The sequence below is a fragment of the Anabrus simplex genome, chromosome X (genome assembly GCF_040414725.1).
Source record: "Anabrus simplex isolate iqAnaSimp1 chromosome X, ASM4041472v1, whole genome shotgun sequence".
NCBI lineage: Eukaryota > Metazoa > Arthropoda > Insecta > Orthoptera > Tettigoniidae > Anabrus > Anabrus simplex.
In genome coordinates, this window is record NC_090279.1 from 155,696,546 (window position 1) to 155,715,120 (window position 18,575).

The 18,575-nt window shown below is 39.8% G+C and overlaps 1 protein-coding gene across 1 annotated transcript in view; it reads left to right on the forward strand.

Annotated features, from left to right (window-relative positions):
• The window catches only part of LOC136885938 (uncharacterized), a 446,708-nt gene that overhangs the window by 63,082 nt on the left and 365,051 nt on the right, over positions 1–18,575 (forward strand). The window lies entirely within an intron of this gene.

Consider the following 18,575-nt stretch of genomic DNA (forward strand, 5'->3'; position numbering starts at 1 on the left):
TATATTGTAAGGAGTTCCTAACACTGTTACTACTGAATTTACAAATTTACAAACATATAAAACTGCTTTTATATAGAAAAATCTTAATATCTGCATTTAAAATGGAAATTATGAAAATTAACATTAATTAAATAAAATACACAATCGTCGAATCCTGGACTCACACTTACTTGTTACCTGCTTACATACACATACGTTATTTGAAGGGCGCCAGCTACCACTCAGTGCAGCAATAATAGAATGAGAATCTTGACTATCTCCAGGGTGTGGGGTAATAAGCTTACTTTTGACAACATACCATATAAGTTCTGGGAAAAGGAGATTGGCGTTCGGTTTCCCCATTAATTTTGAGGTTAAGATATTTTAAGGTCATTTAAATAAAACTATGAATTCGTTTGATAGAACAAAATATATTCTTTAAATAATATATAAAAATAGTGAGTCTTGTTGCGATAAAACAGATGAGAATATGAAATTATGACATTGCAACTGAAAGAAACTAGGCATGAATTTGAATTCTTCATGACCGGACATTTAACAATTTATACAAAGTATATCCCTCACTGTTTCACTTGACTGTACCTTCAACCCTTTGAGTGTAATTACGACGTATTTCTTAAATCTGTTGTTTACTGTAGATGTGTCACGCCTAATTTGGTAATGTATCCATGTGACTGCTTCTTCTCCATATCATATGACCTCTTTGTAAGTCTGTATGGTATCACTTCTTTGCAAGTGTGTCCATCAGTTCACCATCCACTTTTTCTCTCTTCACCTTCCGTTTAACTATTGACTCCCGTTGACTGACTGAGGCCACTCCATCTTCGTTCACTCTCCGACCAACTGTGATCTCTGCTTCCAATTGAATAATGACTGTTCACTTATCCATTTTGGCTTCTTCACTGTACTGCTTCCGTTTAAATAATGACTGACGCTACAAGATACAGCCACCTTTTATAGACGTTGCATGCCATACCTACGTAATCTCCAGAAATAACAATGACCTACTCCCACAACGCCTCAAACTGTTGCATGTAATGGTGAAATGCCCTGGGGCTCCCTAAGAAACTCAAAGGAACTGAGCTCAGTGCTAAATGCTCACGATGACGTAGCCATGACGTGGCGATGACTTGACAGAAATGTCAGCAGTATTGCACAATATAGCAATGTCATATTCAACATCTGATATATAACAATTCTCACCGTACATGTCTTGAGTGTTATTCTACACATACGTATATATGCATACATCTAAGTACAATCTAGGGACAAGCATTGCAAAATTGAATTGAATAACAATGATAATTACAATAATAGTAATAATATCACAGATAAAATAATAATAATACTGACATAATAATAATAATAATAATAATAATAATAATAATAATAATAATAATAATAATAATGACATAATAATAATAATACAGATAAAATAATACAATAATAAAAATACAGATATCATCTTGTAACGGGATTTGAACCGTTACAATATACTTCGAAACATACGCGGTTTTCAAGAGGTTCTCCATTGAGTTAAACAACCCCAACAGTATGTTTACAGTATTTATTTATCATAAGTCTGTACAGAGTTCTCCTCCATTTTCACAGACACTATACATAGGTGTACATAAATGCATGAATGAGTTTTTTTTTGAATGATTCCATGACCGAATAATATTGTCATGCATGCATGAATAAATGAATGAACACTTCCCTCCCAGTCACGGATAGCCACCAACTGAGGAGAGAGCATTCGGTTGGCAGGATAAATGCATGGATGGGATTATGCATGACTACTGCCCGGTCGTTTTATCCACCCCTGGTGAGAAAAAGGAGCCACTTTCCCAAGGATAACACGTCCGGCCCTTTCCCTTGAGGCCCAAACAGAAGACCCCACCTGATCTAATAGCTGTCAAACACTAATTTCTCACCATTCCCTAATTTCTGCGAGGCACACGTAAGCGGAAATCCCGCACCCCATCTGCCCCCTCCCTATTCTTCTTTCTCTGTTGCATTTAGATCACTCTACATATTCGATTGGGATAGGCCCGTCCTATCCCGTCCTACTTCGGTTATAGCCTTACATAAGTGTATGAATTAATGAATTAATTAATTAATTGGCTATGATTCCCTATCTAAAATAGTGCCCTTTGCACAGGCGGATCGCCATTCCACATGCAAGGGCCACGCCTACGATTATCTACATGAGTGTATGAATAAATGAATTAATTAATTACCAATTCCCTAACTGTATCGAGAAAACACGTATGGATGGATTTATGAATGGGTATATGGATATTCATGCATGCATGTTAGGAAAAAATACTCATCCCTCCCAGTACGGATAACCAGTAACTGGGGAGAGAGCCCTTGTTATTAATTAAATAAATGATTGAATGAATAATATGTGGAATGAGTAGTGAATGTTATCAACCTACAGCCACGGATCGCCAGCAGCTGAGGATGAAACATTATATCCATTACAGTGCTACATATACTAATATTCCTTTTACTACATAGCCCTATTGGCAATTTCTTAACTAATCGGTTCGCAACACAATCATCCATCCGTAATATGACCTACCCTCATTGTAGGCTCTTTCAACACTCTTCTACATGAATTTCTAATTACAATTAACAGTTTACTGAGATTACCAGGTTTATACCATTCTTTGCTTATCATCTTAATAATCCTATAGCCATTCTCATCCTCATTTATCATATATTGTTCCTTTAAACAACAACCCCAACACATATACACATTCTTCATACAAAACTAATTAAACACACAGTAACATTGGCAGTGGCAAACCATTCACGAACTCAGAGACACCTGGTGTGAGCTGGCAGAAACAGAACGTCTCGATGTCACCAGGGTCATTGAAACAAAACAGCAACGCCGTAATGAAAAATTACATATTATGTTGTTATAGTGACATTTACCGCCTCTGTGGTGTAGTGGTTAGCGTGATTAGCTGCCACCCCCGGAGGCCCGGGTTCGATTCCCGGCTCTGCCACGAAATTTGAAAAGTGGTACGTGGGCTGGAACGGGGTCCACTCAGCCTCGGGAGGTCAACTGAGTAGAGGTGGGTTCGATTCCCACCTTAGTCATCCTGGAAGTGGTTTTCCGTGGTTTCCCCACTTCTCCTCCAGGCGAATGCCGGGATGGTACCTAACTTAAGGCCACGACCGCTTCCTTCCCTCTTCCTTGCTTATCCCTTCCAATCTTCCCATCCCTCCACAAGGCCCCTGTTCAGCATAGCAGGTGAGGCCGCCTGGGCGAGGTATTGGTCATACTCCCCAGTTGTATCCACCGACCAAGAGTCTGAAGCTCCAGGACACTGCCCTTGAGGCGGTAGAGGTGGGATCCCTCGCTAAGTCCGAGGGAAAAACCGAACCTGGAGGGTAAACAGATGATGATGATGAGGATGATAGTGACATTTATAAAGTAGACATTTTGTAATTAAAGAAAATCACAATATCAAGTCCTTATTTTGACAACATAAAAGGTACAATTTGTATAGTTCATTGATTTACAAGTGTGGCTATGGAACAGGCAAGTTGAGAGTATTAAAAGACCTGACGGGAACAGCTGATGGGTTCCTCTACACTATTTTGTTTTCTCGTTTGCTCTGAACGCTTCCCCTCTTAAATACTGCCACCGAGTCAAGAGGGTGCCACCTCATTTCGGTGGAAATTTAAGTGCGACCAGTGCTGCCTCTCTGTGGTCGAACGAAGACTCGCTATGAAGTGATGTTGTTTCCACGGACCTTGGGAATAGGTGGGCACGCATGCGCAAAAGGCAGAGTTCCTGCTTTATGGCAAAAAGCTTAGAAATTCTCGCTGAGCTGTGATCTGCACCGCACCCGGCATGGAGCTGTGAGGGGAGTTGAATAATATCTTATTGTGTTTGGCTGGCGTCTTTTTCAGTGCACTGTATTTGATTGCAGATAATATTATTAAAATAATTTATTTTTCAAATATACAATATGCTGCAGCACTTCAGCAGATAAGGCATGCGGCAATAATGTTACCATATTCAAACCCTCTTTGTCCCATATAATCGAACGAGATATCTACACACTGCAGAGCCACAGAAGGAGAAACACTTTCTCTTCCTTCATCCACAGTTAAACTGTCAAATTCAAATGCATTCAATTTGAATTACAGTATTTTTAATAAGGCGAAAACGTGCTCGGTTAATCCGAAAACCGGATAATTGAGAGCATACTGTATTATAGCAGCGTGAAACTTAGTTTGATATGTAACATTATAAATATCAGAGTTAAGGCAGATGAGGAAAATGTTGGCACTGTGTTGGGAATTTCAACTCTAGATATCTGGCAACATTGGAAATTGGGTGCTTGGAGGAGGAGAAGGACGAAGATGATGCGCCGGCTGTGACAATATAAAACGAACTTTACGACTGCAAAGGCCATAAGTATTGTGGTTACCCAGCTATGTAGTTTCTAAACAAGATATTACGACGTTTAATAACAATGGACGGCGCGTATCGCTCTTCAGATGTTATTGCTGTCGTAACGATAAAAACTGCCGTTTCAAATCGCCCTGGAACCAGATCGAGAAAGAGCTGGATACGCATGCTTTCCAAACTAAATGACGTTTCCACGGAATGAACCTTCGCCTGAGTACACGATTCCTTAAATTTATATAGGGGCCGGTTTCATCAACGTGGTTTAAACCTTAACCCCGAGTTATACAGTTTTAACTCTAGGTTAAGGTCGGAGTTAAGTTAACCCCTCCGTTCATCTGGGTTAAACTGTTAACTCGAGATTGAAAGCAAAATGGCCGTCGTAAATGATGCGTTGGATGCAGAGTTGTTTTATTTAGATTTATTAAATGGTGTTCCTAATAGAAATAGGCCTGTAATAAGAAGGAACGACTTTATCCGAGGACCATTTTCTGAAGAGGTATAGACTGTCAAAAACCATCGTCAGTAAAGTCGTCAATGAAATTCGCGAGGGGTTAGAATACACAACTGACCGAAACAGGTATCACTCTCCTATAAGTTTGGATTTTTTCCAGTTTTTGAATCAAGTAATCCTGGCAAGAGTCCCATACACTGGAACCATACTCTAGTTGGGGTCTTACCAGAGACTTATATGCCCTCTCCTTTACATCCTTACTACAACCCCTAAATACCCTCATAACCATCTGCAGAGATCTGTACCCTTAGTTCACAATCATATTTATGTGATTACCCCAATGAAAGTCTTTTCTTATATTAATACCTAGGTACTTACAATGATCCTCAAAAGGAACTTTAACCCCATCAACGCAGTAATTAAAACCGAGAGGACTTTTCCTATTTGTGAAACTCACAACCTGACTTTTAACCCCTTTTATCATCATAACAATGCCCACCGTCCATCTCACAACACTATCGAGGTCAGCCTGCAGCCGCTCACAATCTTGTAACTTATTTATTACTCTGTACAGAATAACATCATCTGCAAACAGCCTTATCTTTGATTCCATTTCTTTACACATCATTGATATATATAAGAAAACATAAAGGTCCAATAATACTGCCTTGAGGAATTCCCCTCTTAATTATTACAGAGGGTCAGATAAAGCTTTGCCTACTCTAATTCTCTGAGTTGTATTTTCTAGAAATATAGCCACCCATTCAGTCACTCTTTTTTGTAGTCCAATTACACTCATTTTTGCTAGTAGTCTTCCATGATCTACCCTATCAAATGTCTTAGATAGGTCAATCGCAGTTCTAAGGGAATTGAGTCAACGGCACGCGGTGTTCCCAAGCGGTCACCCATCCAAGTACTGACCACGCCCAATGTTGCTTAACTCGGACGAGAACCGGTGTATTCAACATGGTATGGGGCAGCATGTCCAAATTGAGGTGGTTTGGGCATGTAATGAGGATGGAGCCAACAAGGACAGCATATGTTAACTTGGAGACACATGTGGAAGGGAAACGGGTGGTGGACGGACATCGTAAAGATGGACATTGCAGATCGGGGAAAGACACTGGAGGACGTCTTTAACAACACAACATATCTCAATAAGACAGAATGGAAGAGGCTCGCCAACAGAACCCGGGAAACTGGAACTGTAAAATGATGATGATGATGATGATGATGATGATGACTAAAACGAATGGAATGCAACCTTCAATCAACAAAAGTACTCCTTCTTCCTCATAAATTGCAGACACTCTGTTTCAGAGTCAGGATCACTTTCGGTGTTGAAGTCCACTGCCTCCAACGTTTCACCCAACCACAAAAATTATCTGACCGGTGTATGCCATTATAACTTGTGTAAATTCACTAACAACAGTCACAATATAAACATTTCACATTAAATACAAGCATAAGACGAACCTTGACTTATTATCACACGCGAAATTGAGTAGCAATGTTACTCGCTACTTGGCGCTCCCCTCACCAAACATGCACTTAGAGTTGGATCGTTCATGAACTAACTAGTTCATTTGAACGACTCTTTCATTTGAACTGTTGCGAGTTCGCTCAAATATTTTGAACGGGTCGTTCACGCGAGCATACAGCCAAATACAGTAGAGACAATACGCGACACTCAGCGAGATATCGAAGGACAGCTATTAGAGCTCTCTCTAGCGGATTGACCTGAGAACTACTGGTTTTGTCATAAGAGCACGTGTATTTGTGTGTGAAGTTTTCGGTGTTATTTATGCGTTTTCAGTGAGTTGGCATAATTAAATAGTAGCGTGTGTCATTCCTTGATATCTCCTCTCAATATGAGGGGAAAGGTATGTGCTGTATTTGGCTGCAGTAACTATGAAGTAGAGAAGAATACGCGGTCTTTCTTTTGCTTCTCTCATGACAAGAAAATGTAAGTAATATTGTGTTTGCATATGTATTCTTCCAGTGACAAAGATATTTTTATAGTACTTCATAATCTTCTGACCTGCTCGACCCATATTTTAACTGGCTTAAAATATAATACGCATATTTTATTGTATAGTGCAGCAGTTAACCTTCAATACCGATGTGTTGTTGTAGGTGTGATCTGTCGGTTTGATTTAATTCAGGCAAAAAACATATGCATATGAGTGTGGCTGGTTGTGTTCCAAGTTACCCCGTTTGGAATGCCGTAATGCGTTGTCAAGCGCTGAAGAAAATTATGGGTGATTTAAGAAATGTAGATATTTTGTTGAAACCATATGATGATGCAAATTTGCTTTACCCTAATGTAATGGCATTATGTCAAGTATTGCTTATAGGGAAAGTTTGAATGTTTTTTAGGCTAAATTTATAGATTTTCTTTCTGTTAGCAGGCTTCAAGTTAAAAGGAAAACTGTCCAACTCTTAAATGTAAATTCATTGAATGATGTGTGTAAGGAATTTTTGTTGACAAGTGTTTTATATATGATGATACAATGCTTTTAAATGAGAAAAAAGAAAAATCTAGCCGTGAACGTTCAGGCAGGAATTCTGAAGCTAAAAAAGTAATGCATAAATGAAAGATCAAGCCCTTTTACAGCAGTCCATTTCACATCTTGATTGTATGTCTAATTTCAGTCTTCAAATAATAACCTGTTAAATAATTCTTCATTCATTTATCGAGAATTGCTTTAGCAACTTTGAAGTTAATATCTTAGTAACACTTTTTTTTCTAGACGTAATTTATTTAGCCATTTCCGTGTATAAATTTCCATTGATATTTGAATTTAGCGCGAATTTTCAGGTCAAGCCACTAGGAGCGCCACTTGCGAACTTGTCTCCCATTTTAACAAGGCTAAATCCGGAAGTGTCGCGTATTGTCTCTATTGAACTACCTCGTTCATTTGAACGACAAATGAGCTTGCACACGAATGGCCAATGGCGTGACAGCACATCTCTTACACTTCTCAACTGGGAGAGAAGGAGTTATACGAAAATAGAAAGCTTATTTGTCTATTCGTCTCTCGTACATACCATTTATTCACTTAGGCAGACTGGCGGTGGCATTGTGTAGCTGTTTTCTGTTCGTGCTTATAATAAACTAACGTAGGGCTGTTTCTATGACATCGCCTCATGAACTACCTCGTTCATTTGAGCTAGTTCATTTGAACGGTTCAAGGCTATGAACGGTATCTACATGCACGGTCACAGCTAGTAACGGATTGAGGGTGTTCGTTTTCAAATGTAATGAAAATAACTGACACATCCCCTTTCCTAACGATCTGTTTGAAAGGTATACGGAGTTTCAAAAGTAGAAGTGTTTTTATTAGAAGGTTATTTCATTCGTACCCTATGGGTAGGCGGGCCGTCAGCTATACAAAGTAGCTCTTAGGCCGTAGACAATGTATATGCACATAAGAAAATCGAAGTGGTAAAATTCCAACAATAAGCATTATACTACGGAGGTAAGCGCCACGCTCACCATGTGAGTAAACCCAGGTTTAGAGTATATTTAACCTACGTTCATGAAACCGGGCCTAGGAGGCTAACAGGACCTATCGTCCGCTTCCCTCCACATACAGAGTGTCGCAGTTGTTGCGCATAATTTGAAATACCTCGCATTTATTACTGCAGTCCTCTCAGTTGTATTGCTGCGTTGGTGTGATAGTAACTCATGGGGAACACTATAAGTACCTGGGTGTTAATACAGGGAATGATTTTCATTGGAAAAATCATATAAATGAGATTGTAAATAAAGGTTACAGATCTCTTCATATGGTTATGAGGAGGGTCATGATTTTGATGACCGAAAAATGATTAAAAATTATCTTCAATATGACGGCAAAATTTCTGAAAAATGATTCGAAAACTTTAAAAAATGACATAAATTTTAAATGAAATTTACCAATCGGTTTACTAATGGGGTTGGTATAGGCTATATTTGTATTATAAGAAGCTCTTGGGCTTTTGCCGTGTCAAGAACACGAGGTGAAATTCTTTACGATTCGCAGATAACTTCGCTCCCTGTCTTCAGAAGAAAATCTCGACTGCTCACGAGGAATTCTTCTCCAATTGAGGGGGGTTTCACAAAAACGTGGCATCAATAAAAATATAAATTTTCTGGAGATATGTTTTCTAATTAACTCACAAATGAAACACAATTATTTTTGCAGCTAATATCAGTTTAAAGAAAAGAAAAGGATACGTCGGTGGATGCAGAGTGGGTTTCGTTCCTTAAGAGGCCGCGGCTTGCCCGTGGTCGAGCAGCTCTGTACTCTGACCGGCCAACCGAGCAGAGGAAATCTGGTCGTGGCTCTACGCCTCTGCATTCGGGAGATGGGCCTGGGGCACAGTGCCGGACTTCACGCCTGGCCCCATCCGTCGGCTGTCCTGAGAATGGTTTTCCGTGGTTTTCTATTATCCTGCACTAAGGCGAATGCCGGGACAGTTCGTAGTATAGGCCACGGCCGCCCACCCTCTCACCTTTTCGGCACATCTTCTTCACCGTAAAAAAATCTCCCGGCCTGAGAGACGGCGTCACCGTCTAGGAGGCCCTCCTCCCCCTTCAGGGGAGGAGTGAAAACGTTTAGTAGTAGTAGTAAGAAAAGGATATCATTGAAATAGATAGTGGACATTTTACTGTTTTTATAACTAAATACTGTCTGTAAATGAACTCTGAAAATAACAATTTTTTTTTTACAAAAGTCAACATCCACACACTTCCATTATCCGTTTCTAGAGTTCTTAATCATGATTTTCAAGAAAAGTCTAGTATCCTTAGACATTTAAAGCATATTGTGCTGTGAGAGGAAGAATAATAAATCTCAGGCATTTATAGGCCTTTGTTCACTGACCAAAAATATTGCCAATAATGAAGTCCTAAAAATAACAGGGCACTTCGCTGATAAACATAATGTTATCAACTCATATGAAGTTTCTTCGTCAAAATACACAGACGCTGCTTTATCCTCACCGTTCTTCTGAGAATACCGGCACACGTCTTCATAAAATGTTAGCGCTTCTTGTGAAGACACATCGAAGTACTTCAGTAACTTCCTTATGTCAGCACTCACTGATGTGATTTATGAATGGAAGTTTGACAGCTGTATCAATGGTCTTCGCATTTCTTATACTCGGACCCTGCGTATGTTGTTTTTACGGACGTGAGTCATTTTCAGTGGAAGCTTCTTCAAAATTTCCTGAGATTTAGATTTTGAAATTTGCCAGTCTCTACCAAGAATTAGGCACTTCCCATGTTTTCCTAATATCGCATGATATTCTGATGGTAAAGTGATCGTGTCTACTCTTCGATACTCTTCCTCCATATTTCCGAAGATGCGGTCTGGAGGAAGCTAACTGTGATCTCGGATGGGGAGAAAATGGAGCATCTTCTTGAAAACAGTAGAATAATTTACTGAGAATGGACAAGACTGTAGAATTTTTGTTCTGTGAGGCACATGAATCCGAGAAGAGCCGTAGGACAAAGTTCCTTTTTTTTTTTTTTTTTTTTCAGTCTTCAAAATATTTTCCAGTTCAGTTATGTAGTGGCTCAGTGCATATGCGTTAGTATACAGATATCAAGTTTCAGCAAGTGCAGTGTAGATGTTCACTTTTGTTTAAAACCCGTTGCCAGTTAGATGTTAAGTTTTGTGAAAACCCCGTAACTTCATCCACCTTTTAGGTCTCCACATGTCAAGTTTAGCTAAATTTCGACTACGCCAGGGAATTTAGCTGCTGCTAAGTATCTCAAAATTGTGAAACCTCCCCTCAATTGGAGGTCTCTCTCCTGGAATGTGTACGCTACCAAGAAGTGGTGAACAAAATGTCTTTAGTCCCCAGATTGAGGAAGCTTTGTAAAGATTCTCAAGTCTCCATATTCATCCTCACTTAAAGTTGCGATACTATCCAAAACCACACGCGTAAATGCTTCAAAACCCTCAAACATGTAAGAAAATAACTCGAAAATTATAAAACAATCCAATAAATTCCATAAAATGACCAAATAATTTTAGAAAATAACCTAAAATTACAAAATCTCAAAAAATGACCTAATAAATGATCATTTCTGCGGTGTGGAAACCATGATCAGAATTTCTGTACAAGTTAGCAATGTCTGTTGTGATCCAATTAAAAGATGACACGTCATCATAATCCTAGCCCTGTTTATGAGGTTTTTTAGGGATTGTAGTAAGGATGTAAAGGAGAGGACTTATAAGTCTCTGGCAAGACCACAATAATTGGAGTTTGGTTCCTCACCAGTATTATTTGATACGAGAACTAGAAAAAAAACCAAAGAAAAGCAGCCCGATTTGCTCTGGGTGATTTCCGAAAAAATAATAGCGTTACGAAAATGTTGCAAACTCTCGTCTGGGAAGATTCGGCAGAAACGAGACGAGCTGCTCGACTAAGCGGTATGCTCCCAGCTGTCATTGGCGAGATGGCGTGAAATGACATTAGTAGAGTGAAGTTTTGAAAGCAGCAGAGATCGCAATAATGAAGATATAGTCGGAATTCAAGAGGAAAAATTAGGCCCAATATTTGTTTATAGGGAGAGGGCACCAGAGCCGAGGGTTTTAATGGTGTAATACAAGGATTAATTCTTCTTCTTTTATCGATTTTGGCCAGCTGTGGCCCACGCAAATAACTCCTCATGATTTAAATTTTCTTTGGCGCCAGTACTCCTTCATCCTCCTGCTTGCTGCTTCTTTCCTTTCAGCCGTCCATTGTTGTTTCTTCTTGGTCGCTGTTTCTGGCTCTAGGAAACCCTTAAATGTGTGTAACTTTTTTTTCTGAAGGTGGTTCTGTTGTGGATGTTTTGATGTTTGTTGTTCATTTCTTGCAAATCCTTCTTCGTGTTAACAAACCACTTTTCATAAGAGCTGTCTTTCCTATTGGGCTTATTGAAGTGGTTAAAGATTTTCTTCGCAAGTCTGTCATCAGGCATTCTTGAAATATGTCCAAAAAATTTAACTCTTCGCTTTCGAATGTCATCTGAAATCCTACTGCATGTTTTATATATATCTTTGTTACTGCGTAATCGATATGTGTCAGTACATCTCTTTGGACCGAGGATTTTTCTTAGAATCTTTCTTTCCTTCTTCTCAATTTCTTCAGTGTCTTTCAGTGCCTTTCAGTGGCATTCTGAAGCATACAAGCACTCTGGTTGAATTACTGCCTGATAGTGGCGTAGTTTTGCCCTAATAGAGATCGCTTTCTTGTTGTATGTGTTTTTTGTAAGGTGGAATGCAAGCTCCATTTTTCTGGCTCTCTCACGGTTTGCTTCTTAATCAACCCATTAGGTTGTATAATCTCATCAAGGTATTTGAATTTAACAACAGTATTTATCTTATCATTGTTTGTTGTTACTATGTATCTTGGGGCTTCTTTAATGTTAGTCATGAAATGTGTCTTTTCAAATGATATTTGCAGGCCGGTTTTCATTGCTGTCTCTTTTAAAGTGTTAACTTGTATTTTCTGATAACAGTACAAGATCGTCAGCAAATGCTAAGCAGTTGATAGTGATGTTCTCTTTCTTGTATCCAAGCCTAATTTGGTCTTTAATGCCTTTTTCTGCGAGTTCCACTTCCCATTCTTTGATGACCTTATCCAGGACACAATTGAACAGCAGTGGGGATAGGCAATTTCCTTGCCTTACGCCTGTATTGATTTCAAAGGGTTCAGATATCTCTCCCATAAACGTAACCTTTGAGTATGTGTTTATTAAGGTCTCCTATATTAGCTCTAATGTCTTGTTATCTGTACCCATTTTTCTAAGGTTGTTAAACAATGTGCTCCTATCAACTGAATATTGGAAGAGTTTACAAAATATTTGCAATACAATAATACGTTTCTTTCTAAATACGTGGGCCGTTGACCTAGATTTTAGGCCCCTTTAAACAACAAGCATCAATGAATCATCAAGCATCTAAATACGTTACAGTCTTAGAGAAGAGGAAATCCTAGAAAGTATATCGAGCACTGTATATTACTTGGTTTGTAAGATTTACTGCTGATTTTCTTTTGTTCATTAATTATTATTTTTTGTTTAAATTTTGAAATTGTTGCTGCCTGTTGTATATGTTTAGGGAGAGCATTGTACACCTTCACAGAGTAGTACCATAAGGAGTTACAATCATACGTTCTAGTTTTTACAAATTCGGTAGGAACTCTTTCTGCTCCTCGAGTGTTATATGAGTGTATGTCAGAATTTGTAATACAGATAGTGTTTGTATGAACCAAATTATGCTTAATTTTATATTCATCATAGCTGAAGCTCTATCACGTAACATGTGGAGTAGTAGAACTCTGCATTTCTTATACAGATGATCGGTAGGTGTTGAGGGCGGTAAATTATAAAGTATTTTTAGTGGCAACGTTCTCAAAGAGTTACTTCATCCCCAAACATGAATCATATAAGTCAGATCACTTTCAGTTAGAGCATGATAAATAGATTTTAAAAACTTATGCTTAATCAACTGATGGAGAAGTCCGACTCGTTGGCTGAACGGTCAGCGTACTGGCCTTCGGTTCAGAGGATCCCGGGTTCGATTCCCGGCCGGGTCGGAGATTTTAACCTTAATTGGTTAATTCCAATGGCACGGGGGCTGGGTGTATGTGTTGTCTTCATCATCATTTCATCCTCATCACGACGCGCAGGTCGCCTACGGGAGTCAAATAGAAAGAACTGCACCTTGCGAGCCGAACCCGTCCTGGGATATCCCGGTACTAAAAGCCATACGACATTTCATTTCAACTGATGGAGAATATGCCATCTGGGCAACTGTCATAAATGCAGATCTATGTTGATTGATTAGTTTATTGATTGATTCATTGATTCATTGATTCATTGAAAGGAAAGTAATCATGGAAAAGTTGAGCATAGAACAGAGATGAAACAATTGAACTTTAATTTGCAAATTCTGTCTTATTTGACAGCCCCGGAATTTTTGGAATATCTCAGAGAATACATCTTAATTGACAAACCAGCAACCATTAAGGGACTCGAGATATTTCAACCGTTTGCATCCTTGAGATCTAATTCTTCCCCAGCATTCCCGCATTCCCTTCCTGTGAGCCTCCTTTCTTTCATCAGTCCTCTCCTCTTCTTGTCTGTCTGCTTGGAATTTCTGGTGTGCTGGAAATTTCTTCAGGAGAGGAACACGTTCTTATCCTGGATGTCTTCATGTGTGATCCCATTTCTCGAAGGTCTTTCTTCAACTTCACTGAACTAGGATTTCTTGGTTTTCTGGTATAAAAAGGAGGAAAAGATCCTCTTGGTCAATCTCTGCAAACTCGTACGTGTTATCTGGCCATAAAAATTAATCCTCCGTTTCCTAATGATGTCCATTATCCTTTACACATACAGGTACAGTTCGTTCATATGCCTTCTCCTGTTTTCAGCATTTTCTCTCATTGTTCCCAGGATCTTTCTCAGGATTTTTCTTTCTTTGGCTTCTAAATTCAATGCAAGGCATTTTGCTGCATACAGGGCCTCTGGACGAATGTCTGAAAAATAACGCCTCATATTTGCTTTGGTGATGTCAGGCTTTGCTTGTTATTATTATTATTATTATCTTTGTCGTATAATTTAATTATGATTATCTCAGTACCTTTTCACGATTTAATTTCATGAGCAATCTCGTTCTTTATCGAACTGGTGGTGAGAAGGTTCATGTTCTGAAGTAAATTCCTTCTCATGGCGTGGTCTCGGCGTTGGCTATTGTCACATTACAAGATGTGGGAACAAGCGAAGGGAAAAAGACAAGGTCTTCTCTGTAGTTAAAGAAATAACTAACCCATTATATTAATGTAATTCTCGTTCTGAAATACAATTCCCAGTTACCGCCACACTGGATGAGGAGGGACTGCATAGACAGCGATAAATGACAGGATAAATGAGCTTCTGCACAACATACTTTGCTCGAGGGAAGAGTTTTTTTTAGAAAGGTATGTTATTTGCTTTGAATACACATTCACAAAACGTACTCGCGCGATTTTTTTGAAAAGGAGTGCTATTTGCTTTGAAATACACATTCATAAAATGAATTCGCGCTATTTGTTTTGGAAAGGAATGCTATTTGCTTTGAAATACACATTCATAAAATGAATTCGCGCTATTTGTTTTGGAAAGGAATGCTATTTGCTTTGAAATACACATTCATAAAATGAATTCGCGCTATTTGTTTTGGAAAGAAATGCTATTTGCTTTGAAATGTACATTCATAAAATGTACTTGCGCGATTTTTTCCTCCGCTACACGGAAAAACATATAATCTTGGATATGCTTTTGGGCTCAGAAGATGAGAAATCGAGTACAGATTCTTTGGTTGTTCCCGTTTAGTAGCCTCGTACGATATGGAGTGCATCGTCAAAGGAGTGGTAAAGTAAACTCGTGTCCTCATCCGGAGGTGGTGCAGCTCTTTTCAGGCATACTCCCAATGGAGGTGAGAGCTGCACTTGCCATTTTTAACCACATACCAGCCCTCCTGCCATGCTTACATTTCTGGCAGTACCGGCAATCGAACCCGAGCCTCCGAGGACGGCAGCTAATAGTGCTAACCGTTGCGCTACGGAGGCGGACAAAGGAATGGTAAGGTTCATGTATTCTGAGTAGACAATCTAGACCTCGTGACTATAATACTTACTTACTTTGTTGGAATCGGCCTACTAAGGGCCACGTTATTTCAGCTGTCTTCTCTGGGCTTTGATATTTACCCAGTGCTCCGTCATTCGTTGCTGGGTTGCTTTCTTATTTCCTCTGTCTACGTCTTTCCCGTCTTCATCTTTGGCTTGGTGGTCTTTTAGTTTCCTCCTGAGTGGGTTGCGTTCTTGTATATCTTCATAAGTGATCCCCATGTCCGACTCGTTGGTCAGCGTCCTAGCCTTCGGTTCAGAGGGTCCCGGGTTCGATTTCCGGCCGGGTCGGGGATTTTAACCTTCATTGGTTTGGCCCGGGGGCTGGGTGTTTGTGCTGTCCCCAACATCCCTGAAACTCACACACCACACATAACACTATCCTCCACCACAACAACACGCAGTTACCTACACATGGCAGATGCCGCCCACCCTCACCGGAGGGTCTGCCTTACAAGGGCTGCACTCGGCTAGAAATAGCCACACGAAATTATAGTTATTATAGTGCTCCCCATCTCCTGTAGGCCCCTTTCCAGCTCCTTGAAGCAAGTTGGCTGGCTCTTCTTATTTTTCAAATAGGTAATGATTTGGTTCGGTAATTGTGTGGGTTTCAATCTAAGCAACTGTCCATAAAATGCAATTCTCCTTCTCCGGAGGACATCAGACATCGTCTGCACATGAAGTATACAGCTCATGGTCAGTGCTGCTAACTTAGCGGATTTTCCGCTAAATTTGGCGGAATTAAAAGACTGTCGGCGGAGAAATATACAATTTAGCGGACAGCGGATTTTTTGGCGGAATTCTAGATTTATTATAGCGGAATTTAGTGTTTTATCCATTTAACTTTTTTTAAAATTTGTACTCCAGTCTGTCTCCGAGCTATTCCGTATTTCTTGTCAGGAGCTAGCAGTCACATGAGGAAAACATGTTATTTGGATTTAATGTTATGAGATCATGGTATCATAAATTTGCAATGCGTGAGGAATGGGTGCTCATCTCTTAGTTGACGAATGACGACAGATAATGAAACTGTGAGAGAGAGGCATTTATATTTTTATGCTATGAAGGAAGACCGTTTAATGAACTGGCCTGTTCTGTGTGTGGCCCTTGAAGTAGGGGATTCACCTAGTTTGCACCCGGCAGTAAAACGCCTACAAGTTTTAGCTCGCCGGCTCGCAGGCAGGGGGTTAATCCCAGTGGAACTCACAGATCAGGTGAGTGCAGACATTTATTATTATTATTATTATTATTATTATTATTATTATTATTATTATTATTATTATTTGAGATCGGATTTCTTGGCGGAATTTTAGCGAATTTTTAGTAGTATTTAGCGGATCTTGAAAATATAAGTTGGCAACACTGCTCATGGTTATGCCAACGTCTACGAAGGTCGATCAAATATAAACGGGATTTTTCCCCCCTGAACATCAACAGTTGGTAGGACTGGCCTCGTACTTCGGCTATGTTTAGGCGGGACCGTTAGGAGTGGGGAGAGTGTGGTGTTAGATAGTGAACGCCGTTTTGTCAGTAACGCTCACGATGTCGGAGCAACAGTTGCACCCTTCCACTGCGCAACACATAATTATAACATTTCTTGCTCGTGAACGAGTTACAGCGGCGGAAATTTGCCAGAGATTGACTGCACAGTTCGGTGATCCAACATTGTCAAGGACGCGTGTGTTTGCCTGGCATGAAAAGTTCAAGGAAGGGCGAGAACGTGAGGAAAATCAGCAACACGATCGACGAGGCATTTTGCTGATTGATTTTTTGTAATCAGTGCTGCTTACTACTGCGAGCTGTTGAACAAGGCGAGGGTTTCATATCCCCGCAACAGACGAGACCAACCGATTGGACAAGTCATCCTCCTCCACGACAATGCGCGGCCCCACACTGCAGCTCTAACTGTCTCCAAGGTACAGGAAATGCACTGGACTACACTTGATCATCCTCCTTACAACCCGGACATTGCCCTGCGACTTCCATTTGTTCGGACCACTTAAAGAAGCTCTAGGAGGGCAACGATTTGAAGGTGACGAGGGTGTGGAAGACTTCGTGCGCAACTGGCTGACACGGCCCTGTTCTTTTTACGATGAGGGCATCAAAAAGCTGCCCATACGCTGGAACAAATGCATTTCCAAAGCAGGAAACTATGTAGAAAGGTAAATTGTAATTGCCTTGTGTTTTTCAATAAATGAATTTAAATATATAAAAAATTCCCGTTTATATTTGATCCCCCCTCTCGTATATTCATCTTTGTCTTTAATTGGGCCAAGAATTTTACTTAAGATCTTTCTTTCTTTCTTTCTTTCTTTCTTTCTTTCTTTCTTTCTTTCTTTCTTTCTTTCTTTCTTTAATTTCCAATTTTTCTATGAAATCTTTCTTACTCATAGCAAGGCATTCCACTGCATACAAAGCCTCTGGTCTTATGGCAGTGCAGTAATGTCTGATTTTTATGTTCAAGGATATGCACTTTTTGTTTTAAACGTCTTTGATCAGTTGATAAGCTATTTTATTCATGCGCAACGCGAAAGCTTCTTTTTCAGAGATGTTTGGTTCTACCCACCCGCTGAAATATTTAAACTTATCTGTCCATTTGATTGCCCCCATGGTTTTCTTTAAGCTATGCTGGTTCTGGCTTCATGTTAGTTATGAATTGCATTGTCTCCAACGAGACCTGGAGGCCTGCTTTGTCCGCCTGTGTCCTGAGGTGATTAATTTGCTTCGTAGCCATGTCTAAAGAATCAGTGAAAATTGCTAGATCATCTGCAAAAGCTAGGCAATTAGTTAAAAAGTTCATGTTCTTGTAATACAATCTCACACCATTTTGGAGCCCATCGTTGTTAATTTATTTGCGCCACTCATGGATGACTTTTTCAAGGACGCAGTTGAAGAGCAGAGGCGAGAGCCATCTCCGTACCTAACTCCTGTCTTTATATTAAAACAAGCATATGAAATTTCTCCTCTGAACTTAACTCTGGAGGATGTGTTAGCTAGGGTCCGTTCGATGATTGCCCTGGCTTTGTTATCCAAGAC